At 37.3% G+C, this 18,652-nt stretch overlaps 1 protein-coding gene across 2 annotated transcripts in view; it reads left to right on the forward strand.

The window, feature by feature from the left end:
* Positions 1–6,879: 6,879 nt before the first annotated feature.
* LOC127791854 (serine/threonine-protein phosphatase 5) overlaps positions 6,880–18,652 on the forward strand; it is a 75,823-nt gene continuing 64,050 nt past the window's right edge. For both annotated transcript variants that reach the window (XM_052321991.1, XM_052321992.1), the window contains exon 1: positions 6,880–7,025. The gene's annotated coding sequence lies outside the window, so the exon portion shown is untranslated. The remainder of the gene's footprint in view (positions 7,026–18,652) is intronic.

Consider the following 18,652-nt stretch of genomic DNA (forward strand, 5'->3'; position numbering starts at 1 on the left):
ACATATTTAGGTAATCAAGAAACAAATGATCAATTGATTCAACTTGAATCCCACACAAAAAGCAATTTAGAGAATAAATCAAGGCCACTAATAAGCTTTGATCAACATAATGATTTTCAACTAGAACAATTAGGGTGCATTTGATATGGGTGGAAAATAGGGGTGGAATTCATTTTTCATCCAAATTTCAAAAAATTGATCAAATAGTTTTTTTTTTTCATGAAATTTGAATTTTATTTTAGTTTTAAAAATGAAGTTTTTTCTTAAAATCAAGGAATTAGAATTCTTAGGGGGTGGAATGAGAATTGGAATTTCATGAAATTAGAATTTCTTCCCACTTTTCACCTCCAATCAAACACACCCTTATTGTTAGAAATTGTTTTTCTTTGAAAAAATATTTCACGTACTTATTTCCAACTCTAAGTACTGAAAAATAAACAAAACAAATTGAAGAGTAGTTCAATATTATCTTTTCACCAAACTACTCTTTAAATCTTCTTCTTTTTTTTTTTTAATAACAAAAGGGTTTTGGAGCTTTGTTCGAATAAATCTTTAACAAGATAAATTATGAAAAAAAATCTTTTGGTCAACTAATTGTGAACATTATCTTTAAGCAACTAATTTTTAACATTATCTTTAATCAATTATATTAAAAATATTTAAGTTAAAAGTACTATTTCCAATATTAGACCATTCTAAAATGAAATTAGTTTCATTGAAAGAGATTATCAAGTAATTGTGTTGTAGCCTGTAACACCCCGCTCTCCAGGGAGCGTTACGTAATGTAAGATTCCGGGATATAAATTTTTTTCCAAACAAATAACAGAAACTCAACACAAGCATCGTTCCTCGAAGATCCCGTTACACCTTCTCAGTATATCAATTATGACCTATCAATAAACTAAGATAGGTTCATCAACTCAAATGTGGAAGCTAGATCGAAATCTTAACAGGTCATAACCGAAACCACTTTATTCATATTATAAAGTTGCACCAACGTTTACATGACGTTGTCAAAATAAACAACATAACTGAAATGACATAATATAAAACATCCTCTAATCGCCGTCACTCCTCGACAATTCCCTTTCCCTTCGCACCGCTGCCTTCATCTGGAACGTTTGAATATTTTAGGGACATAGTCCAAATTAGATCCTGAATCATCTAAGTGAGAGTTCAAAATCATATTTTTCATGAATGAATGCAAGACATGAAATAAACCAATACACCCGGTAAGCCCTAGCCCAAGAGAATCCCATGCGCTTAACCCTACTACAGGAAAAAAGCAATTTATCTAAAAGCTATGCCATCATACCGACTCGACGACACGACGCAATTTTAGCTTAAGAGGGGCAAGCCAACGCATCTCTCCAGATCGCGCTTCCACTCTAAGCATCCGAGAACCACCATACAATCCCAACTCCAAAATTTCACATGGACCACCTAATCATCCTAGTGCAACTTCTCTGGTCAAACGGCCTAGCACGGAAACCAAGGCGGCTATCCTAACATGCACACCAGCACCAGATACCCTTATTATTCTGTCACGCCCTTAGAGAATTACAGCTACACTATCCAGACAACATCCTAGACTGACATCCCACATGAATAACACAATATGGACTACTTAGTCATCCTAATGCAACTTTCCTGACCAAACGGTCTGGCACGGAAACCAAGGCGGCTATCCTAACATGCACACCAGTATCAAATACCCCTATTATTCCATCACGCACTTGGAGAATTATGGCTACACTATCCAAACAACATCTTGGCTGACATTCCATATGAACTCACAAAATGCAAGACAATGCCACATTTCACAATTCAATGCATCATATAAACAATAATTTATAAAATGCAATGCACAAGATCGAAACATTTAGGGACGAACCTCCCTCATAAAACCAACTGTCATCGGTTACCGTCTCAATGCACAAAACTATTTTGCATGAAATCACAACATGTTTAGATAGAACAAGTACCAAGTTTTTGTAATGAACAACTCACAGTAAACAAGTTTTGGGGGCGAACACTCACCTCGAACGAAACTTAGAACACCTTGAATCTTGTGCCCAACCTTGACTTTCTTGTAACTTCTCAAGTATTTTGACCAAATCACCTACTTACACGCCCTCACGCGCTGCCCAAGTGCTCTACGCGTGTAATGCCTCTCGTATGCTTAAAAAGCCCTCTATCCACTAATCTCGAAGCACTCTCGCCTAGCACGAACTTATCACAATTTCGAATGAGAAACCTTTGGCCATGAACCCCTATTTATAGGTTTTGGAAACTTAGCCACCAAGAAATACATATTCTATAATCATTTCAAATCTTCCAAAATCTTTTTCAATCATTCCAAAATCTTCTAAGATTTTCTACAATCATTTCAAATCTTCTAAGATCTTCTGCAATCATTCTAAATCTTCAAAGATATTATATAATAATTACCAAATCTTTTAAGATATTCTGCAATCATTCTAAATCTTCTAAGATATTATATAATCATTGATATTCGAATTAAATCTTATTCAAATCAAATATTTATCCAAATCAAATCATATCCAATCAAATCTTATCCAAATCTTATTTTATCCAATCAAATCTTATCCTTAAAGTCATCATGAGACTTCATCCTTATCTCTAAAGTCATTATGAGGCTTTTCCTGAATCTCCCAAATGCCCATAGTAAAAAGGTTTCAAGAATTACACTTTGACCCAAACTTTTGGATAATTGCACTTAGACTCTTTTCAACATGGTTCCCGGGCTAATTTTTAATTGCATTTTAGTCCCTGAAGAATAGATTAATTACGCTAATACCCCTGAGTTTTAGATAAATTACACTTTTACCAGAACCTCAAAAATTACGATTTTACCCCTAGCTCAGAAATTAAACTTTTATCTCCAAATATCCACAATCCCTTAAAATATCCTATTTCCTCAAGTATCTGAATTTAAAAATCTCGAGTATTACATCCCTTACGATCATTCAGTTTTCTCAACCTGGTAGATAGCTGTACTGAAAACTGTTTCCGATCTAACTTCTTTTTATGCCTAAAATCATAACTCAAATCACTCGTCGATACTATACCATTTTCCTTGGCTATCTAGGGTCCGGGGTACTCCCTTTGTCTAATTCGATTGCCTAAAACTGCGATAGTGTACTCTATAGTCTCATTTTTCTAAAAATTTCACTTGTACCCTTCATCAAATATTATTTATAACCTCAAATCATTCCCGAGTATTGCATAACCCGTCCTTAATGGAAGTTATCTTGAAAAAGGTATACTTTCCGGGGAGAAGTTCTCCTTAGAGAAATCAATAAGGAAGCCCTCATAGGGGCAATAACGACAAGTTCTATTGGAGAGGCATCTCATCCGATGAAGCACTCCCAATTGAGCCATCATCCTGAGAAAGAACAAAGAAGAACCTTTTCATGGACAACTATACCTTATGTTGTCCTGTACAATGTAGTATGTCTAAATTAGGCCCTCTTTCCTCTAGATGACCATTCATGTAACACCCCGCTTTCCAAGGCATTAAAATATATGCTAGGATTTATTTTTTCATTTAAACATAAATCAACAATAAATTCTCAACATAACCTTTATATATAACACTCCCAAACATAACGAAGGAATGATACATTTTTAACATAAGCGAAAGCAAGATCAGAAAATGCATGAAATACAACATACTTGGGTACATACATATTGTTTACCCAACAATATTACAATTATTGATAAAATCTAAACAATACAACTGAATGTAATCCTTGCCCTTCCGGGCGCTTATCTCGCCTGGAATATGGAATATTCCAGGGTCATAGTCCAATATTAGAAAATGAAATCTTCTAAGCGAGGGTTAAATAAGCATGAATGAATAAATGATAAATGATGTATGGATATTTATAAACAGATACTTTAGTGTAACTTCCATAGCCCACTAGCCCGACACGGAACCCTAGGTAGAATCCCGAACCTCTGTAGGATGAGCCTAACATTGTTCCATAAATTTCCCTTGGGGAATTATGTCTACACTCTTAGGGCGATATCCCAATCTCATGCACGAGTTGCAATATAAAAATAATATCGTGTCATGTGAATATCATAACTTTCCATGAAATAAAATATGAACAAATATGACGAAGATGATCATAATATACATAATTATCATGCGTAGAAGGGTGTTCATGTCGCATACGGTTTATAGGGACAAAACCACACACCTTTCTCAAAAAATGGGATACCTCGAAAAGCATGCAACTTGACTCGTTTTTCGTGCCAACTTCGAAAATCCAACCAATTGTTTCACCTTTATTCACAAGACACCCTAGGGAAGATATTCATTTAAATAATCAATAAAAACTATTTTTTCATCATTTTTTTTTACCTTTTTTTCTCTATTTTCTCCAATTATTTTCTCTAATAATCCAAAATAAATACCTACATCACTTATTTTTCAAATCCTTTTTTTATAGAAAATCTTAAAATAATTTTCCAAGAATATTAAAAAAATTTAGAAATTAACAAGGCCCCACGTGCCTGCATATGCCAGTGCGTGATAAGGCGAGTGAGATTGGCGCGTGAGCTTCACCACCGGTCATCTTCTCCAGCGATGACACATCGAAAAGTTGAGATTTTTGCATCTCGATGAAGCCCAGCCCATATCAATCACAATGGTACCTGGATCAGCTTGAAAAGAGGTTCGGAAGCCGGTTAATCGGAGGCTCAAAGTGTCGGCCAGAGCGTCCACCTAGGGCTCTGGCGAGGCTTCGGATCTCGCTTGTTCTTGCTCTGTTGCTCACGAAATTCTTCAAAAATGCTCTCTAACTTATGGGCAACAAAAGACCTTTATCCTTGCCTCTCAATTCGTTCGAAAATGGCTTCAATTTGAGCTTCAATCTTCTGAAATTTTCGGCCAACACAAGCTCTATTTATAGGCAAAGTTGAAACTCGAAATGTCCTTGACCGCCTTACCCATTGCCTTAGACGTCCTCACCTCTCCTAGATCGACCTAAAGGCATCAACATTTGACTGAAAAAGCAAGTTGTTGGTTCATCATCACGGCCAGCTTTCTTGGCCACTTTTTTTGAAATCTGGCCACTTTGGTGGCCATTGTCGGCTCATCATCACTCATTGCCCCTCCCTGACCACCGCCCATGCAAACCTAGAGGCTTTCAGCGACCTCTCGTGGCTTGGTCAGATTCCATGGCCAAGATTTTTATTTTTTTTGCAGTTTTGCCCCACTGCTTTAGTTTTTTTCTATTTTGGCTCTATTTCACAAAAGCCCTTCAACTTTTGAATATTTCCATTAGGTTCCTCAAGTCCTAATCTTTCCATTTCTCCCTTGAAACTTTCAAAAAATGTCGTTTTGACCATTTCTAGCAATTTTGAAAAATTACACTTAGGCCCGAATCTTCGTTTTGGCTTTAAACCTCTTGGTTTCTTCCCGAAACTTCTAAAGAGTTGCCCTACTCGATGAACCAAAGCTTCCCAAGGCTTCTGTTACCCTCTCGAGAGTCTCCTATGACAATTCGATTTTTCAGCTCGATTAATAGTTGTACCAAAAATGGTTTCTGATTCGATTTCTTTTAGTCTTAAAAATCATGCCTCAATATGCTCGTTAAAGACATTCTTATTTCCTTAGGCATTTAAGCTTCAGGATTCTCCCTTCGGCTGATTCAGTAAATTTTTTGGGCTTTTCAGATATCTATTTTTCCCGAATTTCTATTTTTCCTTTAAAATAATAACCCAAAGTTCTTGGGTATCACAATTCCTCCGAGAGGTTTTTCACTAGGCCTTCTTTCGAGCTTTACCTCGAGACAATATCGTGTATCGCTGGGACAACATTGTGTCCTCATACATGTGTGCCACAAGTCTTTATCACTTACCAAAAAGTATAAATACTCGTCGACCCTTCATCTTCTGGATTTTTTCTCAACCTTTCACCTTTGAAGGACTCGCACAACTATAGTACTTGTCATCCTAGAGACTTTTTTCCCAAACAATTTGAATAAAGCCACTTGCATTGTATCTCATTTGCATTCAAACAACACCATGACTTTTTTCTGAGTTTAAGCATCGGAGAGTTCGTGTGAGAGAAATTCCTGCATTCCTTTTGATTACCTTTTGTCTTGCAAAAGCTTTTCCTGAGAACATATCAACTCTATCAAACAATGAAGACTCTCTTAGACCTTCACAATTGTTCTTCTCCGAACATTTACCCGACAACCTTATTTTGTGCTTGACTTTATTATGACCGAAAGTTTTTTTGCACTACAAATTTTAATTATTATATTTAATTAATAACAAAATGTGATTGATTTACGACACCAAGTGAATCTTAATTCCCTGATGGACATTTTATTCGGGCTCTCCATTCTTTATATTTTTTATTTTAGTCCATTCAACATGTTTGTTGAATAAGTAATCAAATCGTAGTATTTCTTAATATAGTTTCATTTCATCTAAAAAGAAAAATGAAATTATTGTCTTGGTTGATATTAGTTTTTTTTTACTACTCCACTTAGAAGTCTAAGGTTTAAGTGTTTGAATGTAAAATTATAAATAATTTTTTAACTAAAAAACTTAAATAATTTTGTTGGTTTCTTACCACACTTTAAAAGGAAAATTTAACTTCTTAAATACTCCATAAATTCAGTAATAAGTAACCTTTTAATTTTTATATCAAATATTTTATATTTTTGTTTTTTAAAAATATTAATAAACTTAAATTTTACTTGAACCAACCCGCCAAACAATGTTTTGTTCTTATTAACTTCTTTGAGAAAATTAATTCCCAAAACGGGTGGTTCAGCTCTGGACTCTTCTTGTTAATTAATTTTTGTTGACAAAAAGCATGACACTCACGTGAGACGCAGTACATACACGCAGTCTCTCTCTCTCTCTCTCTCTCTCTCTCTCAATTAGGGTTTCCCTCCAACGTAGTTTCTTCTGTGGTTCTCCCAGCGCGAAGTTAAGAATTTGCATCAAATGCAATAGTAGAGCTCCAAGCCGACAAGGTACCGTCTTCTGATCATCCATCTCCCCCTTCTCTATTGATCTCCCCCGTTTTCACCCGATTCGTGCATTTCCTGGTTAATTCGGGCTTCTCTTTTCTGATGAATAAAACTTGTTTTTCTCGGTGTTGTTTGCATTTTTTTATATGACCGTTATCGTTGCTCACACGTTTGTTGGCAATTTGTGGAGTGTATTAATTGGATAGGGCTTTTCTCCTGAGATTTTTGTAGCTTTGAGTAGCCAATTGTGAAAATGTAGACTAAGGTTAGGTGTTAATGGTTATTTGGGTTGTTTCTTGAGCTGGGTGGTGTAGTTGAAGGTTTTGGCATCGTCGTGGAGGCTGAAGTTGTTGATTTGGTTGATGGGATAGATAGGATGACAGGCTATGTGAGTACAATTATGAAATACGATGTTTAGTTATCTATTGAGAAATATTCCTTGGGAATGGAGTGATGCCATGTGTTCTTCATGTTTAGATTCACAAGTATCTTCTTACCCTAAGAGATGACTCATTATGACCCAAAATAGATATGCAAACCTCTGCACGAAATGTTTTCATATGCTCCCAAAACTGTCGTGAAGTTAGTTTGCATTCCTAGCACCAATGTCTGTGCTTGATTGATGCAAGTTATATTCTTTGGATTAATTTATGTGAAACTGTGTCAGACAATGGGCCATTAACAACAGAATGGCTGCAAAAATAATCCTTTGGATGATCCTATATTAATACATTGAAGAAGGCGAAAAAAGGAATTTGATGAACCGCTAGTGCTTTGGCATGTGCTCAGCGCATTCTAACCATAAGCTTAGGTTTGCTTGTGTATTTATACTATTGTGTAAAAGTGGGTTGTCTACCTTTTTCTTATGTATCAGTTTTAAATGCTTTATAGTTTTATCTTTTCTAAAATTTGTTTTCACCCTATCAAATTCAATCATGGTTATTATCACACTTAAGGATATAGTATTAAGTTTGCCTATTGTAAAACTAGATTAACAATTTTAATGGGTCACAATCATTGTTTTAAAAGGCAAACGAGAAAAGTGAGGTGTTTTATGTTTGGCAAGATCTGGTGTATGCTCCAAGGCATTGGGTGTAAGCCCAACGAATTTTTGAAAAATATTTAAAAAATAAAATATAATACTAAAAATATAAAATATGGAAAAATTACTAGAAAATCCAAAAAATATAAAAAAGAAACATGACTAAGTATAAAATGAACAAATTGCTAGGTCAAAAAAGAGAAGGATTAAATATGTGAAGCCTGTGTAACCCAATGGGGTTACATATCAAGGGTGTTGTTCTTGCTATTATGAAATATCGAATAAGAGTGATTCACTAAAGTTCCAATATCAAAGTAATTTGTAAAAAAATTAATGATTTAACAATTAGTAACTAATGGTACTAGTAAATCATATTAGTTAAATAAATTAAGTTCAATAAATCCATTTGAGTCTATTAGATTTTTATGGTGTTTAGTTATTTTTTTAGTCAAAGTCAAAGTGTCTGACGATGATAATTAATGGTAAGAATACATAAGACCTATTAAACTTTGGTTTGGGCATGCACCTGAAGAATACATAAGACCTATTAAACTTTGCCTCGCCCACTAAGATGTTCACTCAAGGAGACTTACTTCTTCACAACTGCCCTGAGGCAATTTTACCTCACCTCACTCACCTAGGGCGTGCTCCAACTTCATCTTTAAAAACTATGGTCACAATCAATCAAAAATTTTTGAACCTTGTGTTAACATATTAGGAAAAAAACTGGGTTCATTAACACATCACAGTCTTTAGTTTTGATCTCGAATCTTTCAACTCACGATCCCTCTCCATGTCTTGATTTACTGCTTTTCTGTTGGTTCCCTATCAATGTTAGCTTCCTTCTAACTGCTCAGATGCTAGAAACCGGGAAAGCGTTTTGGAAAGTAGTAATTATATGTTTATTTTTTTGTTATGCAATGCATTCAAGTAACTTAAGGGTAATTGGATAATTGTATTGGTTTACCTTAATGGCAAATATTGGATAATTGTATTTTTCTTTTATAATGATTTATTATAGCATATAACATGTTACTATTGTAATTTAATTTTATAATACTAAAATTGATTTTGGGTATATGCTTGATCCATTGATAAATTATCAAGCTTTTATTTCCACTCTGATTATGAGCTGGTTTGGTGTTTAAGGGTTTCATATGATAAATTTAATTTGTGGGATAAGAATAAATGAGGTTGCAGATTAGAAACAAATAAGGTTAAATGTGTATGCTTTCTTTGACAAAATATATTTTTATGTAAAATATTTTTCTTATCTTGATGTTTGGTTGGCGAAAGTTATATAAAATATTTTTCACCATTGGCAAAATACACTGTTTAGGTAATTGGCCGCTATCAGGTTCCTAGGGTTTCAGTAGGTTGTAACCATTTAATTTGAATGTCAGCTATAGAATATTAATTCTCTAGAGAACAGTTATAACATGTAACTGAATTATAGCTGCTGATTGATTAGCTATATATAAAGTTAATCAATCTGTTTGGAAGTCATTAAATGAATTACTAAAATTTCAGTTTCTGAATTATCTCCCCAGTTCTCTCTCTCTCTCTCTCTCCTGATATTTCTCTCTCTCTCAAACTTTAAACATTCTCTCCCTCTCGCATCTTTTTGTTCTTCTCTCTTTCCAATTCCCCCTATTTTTCTGCCTTATCTCTCACCATTTCTCACCGTAGGCTGAGAATTCATATTGTCAGGTTCAGGATCCCGACAAATTGGTATTAGAGCTCATCCTATAGTACACGCATGAAGCAGTTTGAGTCACAATTGTAGCAGGTGAATATGACAATCTTGGATCTGCAGTCTTGCGTGGATTCGTTGGAAGCTAGATCCAACAGGAACTGTGAGGCGATCATTACAATGGATTGGAAGTTTGATCAAAAGTTTGAGAAAATGGATCGAAAGTTTGATAAGAACTTTGAGACATTGGATCTGAATTTCAAGACGTTTGAGGCATCTATGGATGGCCTAACAAGGAGATTTGATGGATTCTTAATGATGTTCTCTAAAATGCCTAAGGTGAGTATGCCTCATGATTTTCCTCCTAGAGAACGGACTGATCCGATTCTTCAAGGATTTGGACCAGCTCCTAGGATAGCTGGTTCCTTGGATTTTGAGATGGAAGCTGCTGTAATTGGAGAGAATTAAGAGGAAAGAGCTATAGGTAGGCAGCAGAAAATACAAGCTACACCTAATTAGCCTTATTTTCCAATGCTGAAATTGGATATTCCTATGTTTGAAGGCCAAAATTCGAGGTGTTGGATTAGGCTTTATGAGAAGCTCCCTCTGCATACCTGAATGATGTGGCAGACTCTTGGTTTCAAAGTTGGATCTGGTTACAAGATAATTACCATTGGACAGATTTTGTAGAAGATTTTTGTGCAAGATTTGGAGACAGAAATATGATGGATGTAATAGAATAGTTTAATGAATTGAGGCAAGAAAGTTTTGTCTAGCAGTATCAAATGAAGTTTGAGGAATTGAAGTCTTTGATGTTGAATCTCAATCCATACCTAACTAAGGCATACTTCATCTCAAGTTTCATTAGTGGCTTGAACGAAGAATTACGACCTCCAGTCAAGATGCTTCAATCAAAGATTGTAAAACAAGCTGTAGACAGTGCTAGATTGCAAGAGCTTACAGTAGAAGAGAGATGAAGAACATAATTCCGTATAGAGGAATTGATTCAGGCGAAGCATAAATTTCATCAGCTACCAAGAACTTCAATTTTGGAACCAGTAAGGGAAAATTCTTGTAGAAAGCTTCCCAAGATCCATCATCTTCCTATCAATCTAATATGACAAAAGCTACCAGTTCAGAACAAAGGAAACAGTTGGGACTTTGTTATAAATGTGAAGAAAAATATTCTCCTGGACATCATTGTAAAAGACAATCGTTGCAATTGGAAGGTAAAAATGAAGAAAAAGAGTTAACAGAAGAAATATAAGCCACTTATGAGATTGAAGAAGAGGGAATTTCATTGCATGCTTTAAAGGGGTATCTCTCTAATAAAATCATAAAAGTGGAGGGTCAAGCAAAAGATAAGAAGTTGTGATATTAATTGATAGTGGCAGTATACACAATTTTCTTAATAAAAATATTGCCAAGTACTTGTGTTGTAAGTTGAAGAATACTTTCTCTTTGTTAGTCACTGTGGCAAATGGAAGTAAAATGTATAGTAAATCCAAGTGTCGACTTTTGTCTGGAAATGCAAGGGTAGGAATTTTTTATCGACTCGTGGTTATTAAAATTAGGTGAATGTGATATTGTATTAGGAGTGGATTGGATGAGAACATTCAGTCCAATTATATTCGACTTCAATAAATTAGGCGTTACTTTTGAGACGGAAGGAAAGAAGGTTAACTCTCATTGGCATCTTGAAGATGGGAGACTGTAAATTGATTTCTAGAAAGAAATTATAGAAGTTCTTCGAGATTTCTTTGTACAAGTTGTGGAAGAGAAGAAACAAAAAAGGTTGAGATTTGAAAACTATGGTGTCTACTTTTATAGGAGGTCTTTGTTTTTTTTTTCCCCCCTTGAGGACAAGAAAATTTTCAAGGGTGGGAAAATATCAAGTTCCTAGGGTTTCAGTAGGTTGTAGCTATTTAATTTGAATGTCAAACGCAGAATATTAATTCTCTAGAGAACAATTACAACTTGTAACTAAATTGTAACAATTGATTGATTAACTACATATAAAGCTAATCAATTTGTTTGGAAGGCATTTAATGAATTACTAAAATTTTAGTTTTTGAATTCTCTCTGTCCTGATCTTTCTCTCTCAAAATTCTTTGCCTCTCTCTCTCAAACATTCTCTCCCTCTCGCATATTTTTGTTCTTCTCTCTCTCAATTCACCTCTTCAATTTTCCCTCTTTTTTTGGCCTTATCTCTCACCATTTCCTCCCCTAATTCTTGCTATAGCTTGAGAATTCATATTGTGAGGTCCAGGTGTTAGTGATATGTCCCGCAAGTCAATTATATTTTATGTAAATGATCATACTTTTCATTGTGATTCTTTTTATTCAATCAATTGTTATTTCAAAGGCATTATGTTTTATTTGTCATTAATGATTGTCGTCATTATTTATTACAATCTATACTTGATAAAGTCCATAGATCAAATAGGCTCATGGAATATGGTTGTGCATAGAGATGACGATCATGAAACATATTTCTTATAAGTCCCGATCTTAAATGTTCCTAGTCATAGAGTTATTAGGAATGGACACTAATAACTCGGATAGACTAGCACATATGATGCATGCTTAATCGGAAGAATGTCTTTGGTGTGAGGACACTAGTGCATATATGTGGGTGCTTATTAGAAGAATAAGTACACTGAACTGACCTGCTATAGAATTTCTAATGGTTATTGTTCAATGTCGAATTGGAATTCTTATATTGCAATTGTGTAGATTGGTTTTTAGAATTGAGACATCATAGTAGTCTTATATTTGATTGGTTACGCATTGGTGCTGTTTGGATTTTAAAGGAATCGTTAACAAATTGTCACTGGGCATGGCCTTTGTGAGAAAACAATTATGAGAGAAAAGCTAAAAGATTAGTCTCTTAGTGTGTTATTTATAATAGGCACAATGGGCCTAATAAATAACCTACGAGCTTAACCTATGGGCTTAGGTTAATTACAACACATAAATAAATAAAAACACATACAACAATATGCAATATATCTAATTATACTAATAATTCTAATACTCCCCCTCAAGCTGTAGTATAGATATCATATGCACCAAGCTTATTATAGATAAATTCTATCCGAGGATCGTTTAGAGCAGTGTTCTAAAAGGCGCTAGGCGCTAGTCGGGCAGCAGACTGGCGCCTAGAGCCTAGGCCGCCTAGGCAGCGCCTAGACGGGGCCTAGGCGCCACCTAGAGTTTTTTTATTTTTTATTAATATATTAACAAATATTAAAATAAACGATGTAACAACACTTGCTTGTAAATATTAAAATATTTGAAATATTAACAAAGGCAGCAACAAGGAGCAGCAAGGAGACGACTCGGATACAAGCAAATATTAAAGCTCGGTGCTGCAGCAAGAAGCAGCAACCTGCTGCTTGATGCTTGCTGCAGCAGCAAGCACGCAAGCTTGCATTGCTGCAACATGCAGCAAGGAGCAGCAAGCTTGCGTTGCTGCTTGTTGCTGTTGGTGGAGGTGGAGGAAGATGGATACATACCGGAGGAAGCGGCGGCGTGCGACGACAAAGCTAACAGGAATGGAAAGCGGTGACGGCAACTCTGCAACTGCAAGAGACGGTGGTGGCGTGTGAGCACGAGAGAGGCGACGGTGACATCGACTCTGCAATAGATAGTCGGTGGTGGTGCGCGCAAGAGAGAAGGGGAAAAAACAATCGGCCAGGCTTCACGCGGCCATAATCGGTCAGGCGTTCAAGCGGCTAGGCGGTCGCCTTGGCCGCCTAGGCGCCGTCCGGTATCGATTAGCCGGGCCGACGCCTAAGGTGGCCGATTAGGCCACAATCGGGGTGACCAGAGGCCGCCTAGCGCCTCGGTGTCGCCTAGGCCGCGTTTTAGTTCACTGGTTTAGAGACTTGGTGAAGACATCGACAAGTTGATCACTGGAATTAACAAACTCAGTAACAATAACACCTTCAACCAGCTTTTCTCTAATAAAGTGACAGTCTATTTTAATATGCTTAGTCCGCTCATGGAACATTGGATTGGAAGCAATGTGCAAGGTAGCCTGATTATCACAAACAAGTTTCATAGGGGACACTTCACAAAACTTGAGTTCCTCCAGTTGCATTAGCCGTAGCCCGATACTTTACCTCTGCACTAGATCTAGCTATTACATTTTGTTTCTTACTTTTCCAAGAAATCAGATTTTCTCCCACAAGAACACAATATCCAGAGGTCGACCCATGATCAGAAGGAGAGCCAACCCAATTTGCATCTGCATAACAACAAATATCTGTGTGCCCCTTATCCTCATAGAGTAGCCTTTTACCTGGTGCTTGTTTGATATATCTTAGAATTCGGATGATAGCATCCCAGTGAGAGTCACATGGAGAACTGAGAAATTGACTCGTCACACTCACAATAAAAGCAATGTTGGGACGAGTGACTGTGAGATAGTTCAGTTTGCCTACCAATCTTCTATACCTTCTAGGATTTGAGTAAGACTCCCCCTGTCCCAGCAAGAGTTTGACATTTGGGTCCATTGGGGTGTTACTCAGTTTGCAGTTCACCATACTAGTTTCTTCTAAGATGTCAAGTGCATACTTCCTCTAAGAGATTGAGATCCCATCTCTTGATTGAGCAAGTTCAATACCCAAGAAATACCGGAGTTTGCCTAGGTCTTTAGTCTGAAAGTGCTGATGGAGATGTTCCTTCAGATTTTGTATGGCAACCTGATCGCTCCCTGTGATAACAATTTCATTTACATAAACAACGAGATAGATACATAAAGAAAAAGAATATCGATAGAAAACTGAATGATCAGCTTCACTTCGAGTGAGACCAAAGGCTTGAACCACAGTGCTGAACTTGCCGGACCACGCTCGTGGAGATTGTTTCATGCCATAGAGAGACTTCTTGAGTTTGGAGATTACATTGGACTCCCCCTGAGCAACAAAACCAGGTGGTTGCTTCATATAAACTTCCTCTTACAAATCACCGTGAAGAAAGGCATTTTTAATGTCCAATTGATAGAGCGGCCAATGACGCGTGGCGACCATAGAGAGAAATAGGCGAACAGAGGCCATTTTAGTAACTGGAGAGAAGGTGTCACTGTAATCCAGCCCATAGATCTGTGTAAAGCCTTTGGTAACCAAGCGGGCTTTAAGACGTTCCACCTGTCCATCGGGGCCCACTTTACGGGTGAACACCCACTGACAAGCAATGAGAGTCTTTTCTGGTGGCAAAGACACCAAATCCCTAGCGCCAGTAGAATGCAAAGCACCATCTCATCTAACATAGCCTGGCCCCAACCAAGATGGGACATGGCTTCACTTGTGGTTTTAGGAATAGAAATAGAAGAAAGGCTTGAAACAAAAGCACTATAAGCAGGTGACAAACGATCATAACACAAAAAGTTATAAAGAGGATGTGGATTGCGAGTAGATCGTGTACCTTTGCGGAGTGCAATAAGAAAGCTGTCGGGCTCAAGATCCATGGTAGGAGTGACCACTGACGGAGAGAGTGAGTTAGGAGAGTCGCAGTTAAGAGGAATGACGATGCTAGGAGCAGGATGAGGACGACAATGATAAGTAAGAAGTGGAGGATTCGGGGAGTGTGGACCAGAAGATGGAAGTGGAGGGTCCACCGAGGAGGAGATAGACAGATCTGATAAGGGTAACGGAAGAGAAGGAATAGGTAATACTTGGTTAAGACATTGTGAATCAGGCTGAGCAACCGAGAAAAAGGACTGTTGTTCAACTTAGGAGAGTAACACTTATAGCCTTTTTGTAACCAGGAGTAACTGAGGAAAATACACTTGAGGGTTTTGGCAGCAAGTTTATCCTATCCCACTGAAAAGGAATGAATAAAATAGATACATCAAATACACGAAGGGGAACAGAATAAAGGGGCTGGGAGGGGAACAAAAGAGAGTGAGGAATGTTGTCCTTTAACACTGAAGATGGCATGCGATTGATCAGATAACACGCAGTAAGAACAATATCTCCCCAGAATTTAGTGGGAAGATTGACATGTAAAAGTAGTGTTCATGTAGTTTCAATGAGATGGCGATTTTTACACTCGGTAACACCATTTTGTTGAGGTGTATAAGGATAAGAAGATTGATGCAAAATGCCATTAGTAGTCATGAAAGTAGTAAATTGAGAAGAAAAGTGCTCAAGAGCATTATCACTATGTAAAGCACGTATATAAACTCCAAACTGTGTTTTTATTTCAGCAGTGAATGTCTGAAAGACATAAAACAACTTAGACCGACTCTTCATGAGAAACAACAAAGTGCAGCGAGAAAAGTCATCAATGAAAGTAACAAAATATAAGAAATCAAGAGTAGAATTGACACGACCGGGCCCCCATACATCAGGGTGCACAAGAGAAAAAGGAGTATCAGTCCTATTATTGACACGACTGGAAAAAGAACTACGTGCGTGTTTACCACATTGACATGACTCACAATAAAAAATAGACAACGATGACAAATTAGGAACTAATTTCTTCAATTTGGAGAGGTTGGGATGACCAAGACGAGAGTGGAGAAGATCTAGGGAAGCAGCACTGGTGCAAGCCATCGGCACAACAAGATGATAGTGACCTTGTGACTCACACCCAACGCCAATCGTCCGCCTCGTACCCTGGTCCTGTACACAAATAGAGGTAGGAGTGAAAGTGACTGAGCAGTTAAGGGTTTTAGTAAACTGGCTAACTGAAATCAAATTGAAAGGATTGCCAGGGACATATAAAATCGAATTTAAAGATAAAGACGAAGTGGGTGTGGTTTGGCTTATCCCTTTAACTGCAGTTTTGGTGCCATCAGTCGGGGTAATTGTAGGCAAGGTATCAGAATAAGTAAGTGAAGAGAAAAGTAGTTCATTACCACACATATAATCAGTGGCGCCAGAATCTATAATCTAAGGACCAAGAGATGGGCTTTTAGCAACGCAAGCAATGGGATTAGCAGGATGAGACTGTTGGGTGGCCTGAAACTTCAAAAAGACATCATACTCAACTGCAGACATGGGTATCAACTGTGAACCCGGTGCAGATTGGGTAGAACTAGGATCACTCTAGAATGCATGAGCTGCATTGGTAGATGATGTAGGCGGAGCAGCTGGCCGACCATGTTTCTTCCAACACCTGTCCTCAAGATGACCCAATTTCTTACAAAAGGCACACTATGGACGTGGCCGATTATTATTACGGCCTCTATTTCCTCCTGAACAACATGAGAAGAAGATGACATACCATGTGCACCGGTCATATTCAACAACCTTTTAAAAGAGTCCTTCATGGTAGGATTAGTGGAGTTGGTGGTTAAGATTTGATGCCTGATGGCGTCAAATTCTGGTTTTAGATCGGAAAGAGCAATAACCATAAAAAACTTCTCTCTTTGGGTAACCTGTTCGGTCTTGGTCATAGTAATGGGAAGAAGAGCATCAAATTCTTGCATGAGAGCCCGAACCTATTCCAAATAAGATTCCATGGACGACTCTTGCTTCGGATTCTTGATATTGGAGACCACAGTGTACAAACGCTGGATGTCATTCGTATAACATTATTCAAATTCATTCCACACGTCAACACAAGTTTTAAATGGGCGAAAGAGCTGCATGATGGATGGATCAATAGACTGCCATAGGAGGCTGCATAACTGGGCATCAATTTGTTCCCATCTAGCCTGATTGGTTTCCGGCACACTTTCAATCTTTGTGTTAAGATGATCGGCTTGACCTTGCCCTTTGAACTACATTTTGATAGAGGCTGCCCATGAGAGATAATTGGCAGACCCTATCAACTTGACAGTGGTGATATTGGCTGTTCCAAGATTGGAGATAGTAAAGGACTGAGAAGCAGCAGGGGCAACAAGTGCGGTTGCGGGAGTAGCACCAACAGAAACTGTGTCATTGAGGTCAGACATAGCGAGGATTTGACATCGAGAATAAGACTAGGGAAGGGAGGTGAGCTGATCTGGAGAAGCCGGGTGAAAACGGCTGGCGGACTCGCCTTCACGCGTCGGCGTGTGGGGGCTTCGGTAGCTACGATTTTCTGACAGCAACTTGGCCTGAAGGCGGCAAACCCTAGGGTGGGGTTGATTCCAGCAAGTGATGGCTAGACAGTGATGTTCTGGTGTGAACAGTGACGGTGAAGAGAGAAAACTAGGGTTTGAAGGCTGCTGGAAAAAGATACACAACGGTGGCTAGTGTTTTTCTCACCGGTGGCTCTGATATCATGTGAGAAAATAATTATGAGAAAAAACCCAAGAGATTAGTCTTTTAGTGTGTTATTTATAATAGGCACAACAGGTCTAATAATCTACGGGCTTAGCCTAATTACACATAGTTACAACAAATAAATAAATAAAAACTCATACAACAATATGCAATATATCTAATTATACTAATAATTCCAATAGCCTTGTCACATATGAAGGCTTATGAATGTCAATAAAAGATTCGTCACTTATCATACAGATAAGAGGATGTCCTATGTATTCCAATAATTTCATGACTATGTAAATCCTTGGCCAATGTGAGGTGGAAATCAAAATGTGTTTTGATTTCACCTATCAAGTCATAAATTTGGAATGGATACATATTTATTGAATAGTTAGGGTTCGACATAAAATCATACCTTAAATTCAATCGAGATATTAACTGATGAAAGGATTTTACTGCACAGTAATTGCAATTGAAAAAGTCCGCGCGTATTTCATCATTGGCTAGGTATTCATGGCATGTTGCTAGATGTCAACCATGATATGTAGGGATTTTAGAATTAATTTTGATTAATTCTAAAACTATTAATTAAAGAATTTAATTATGAAACCCATGAGATGTGTTTAAATTAAACCAATAAGTTCGGCCCTAAAGTAGCCCAATAGAATTGGGTCCTACATCTAGTCTA

This window comes from Diospyros lotus, chromosome 15 (genome assembly GCF_014633365.1).
Source record: "Diospyros lotus cultivar Yz01 chromosome 15, ASM1463336v1, whole genome shotgun sequence".
Taxonomy (NCBI): Eukaryota; Viridiplantae; Streptophyta; class Magnoliopsida; order Ericales; family Ebenaceae; genus Diospyros; species Diospyros lotus.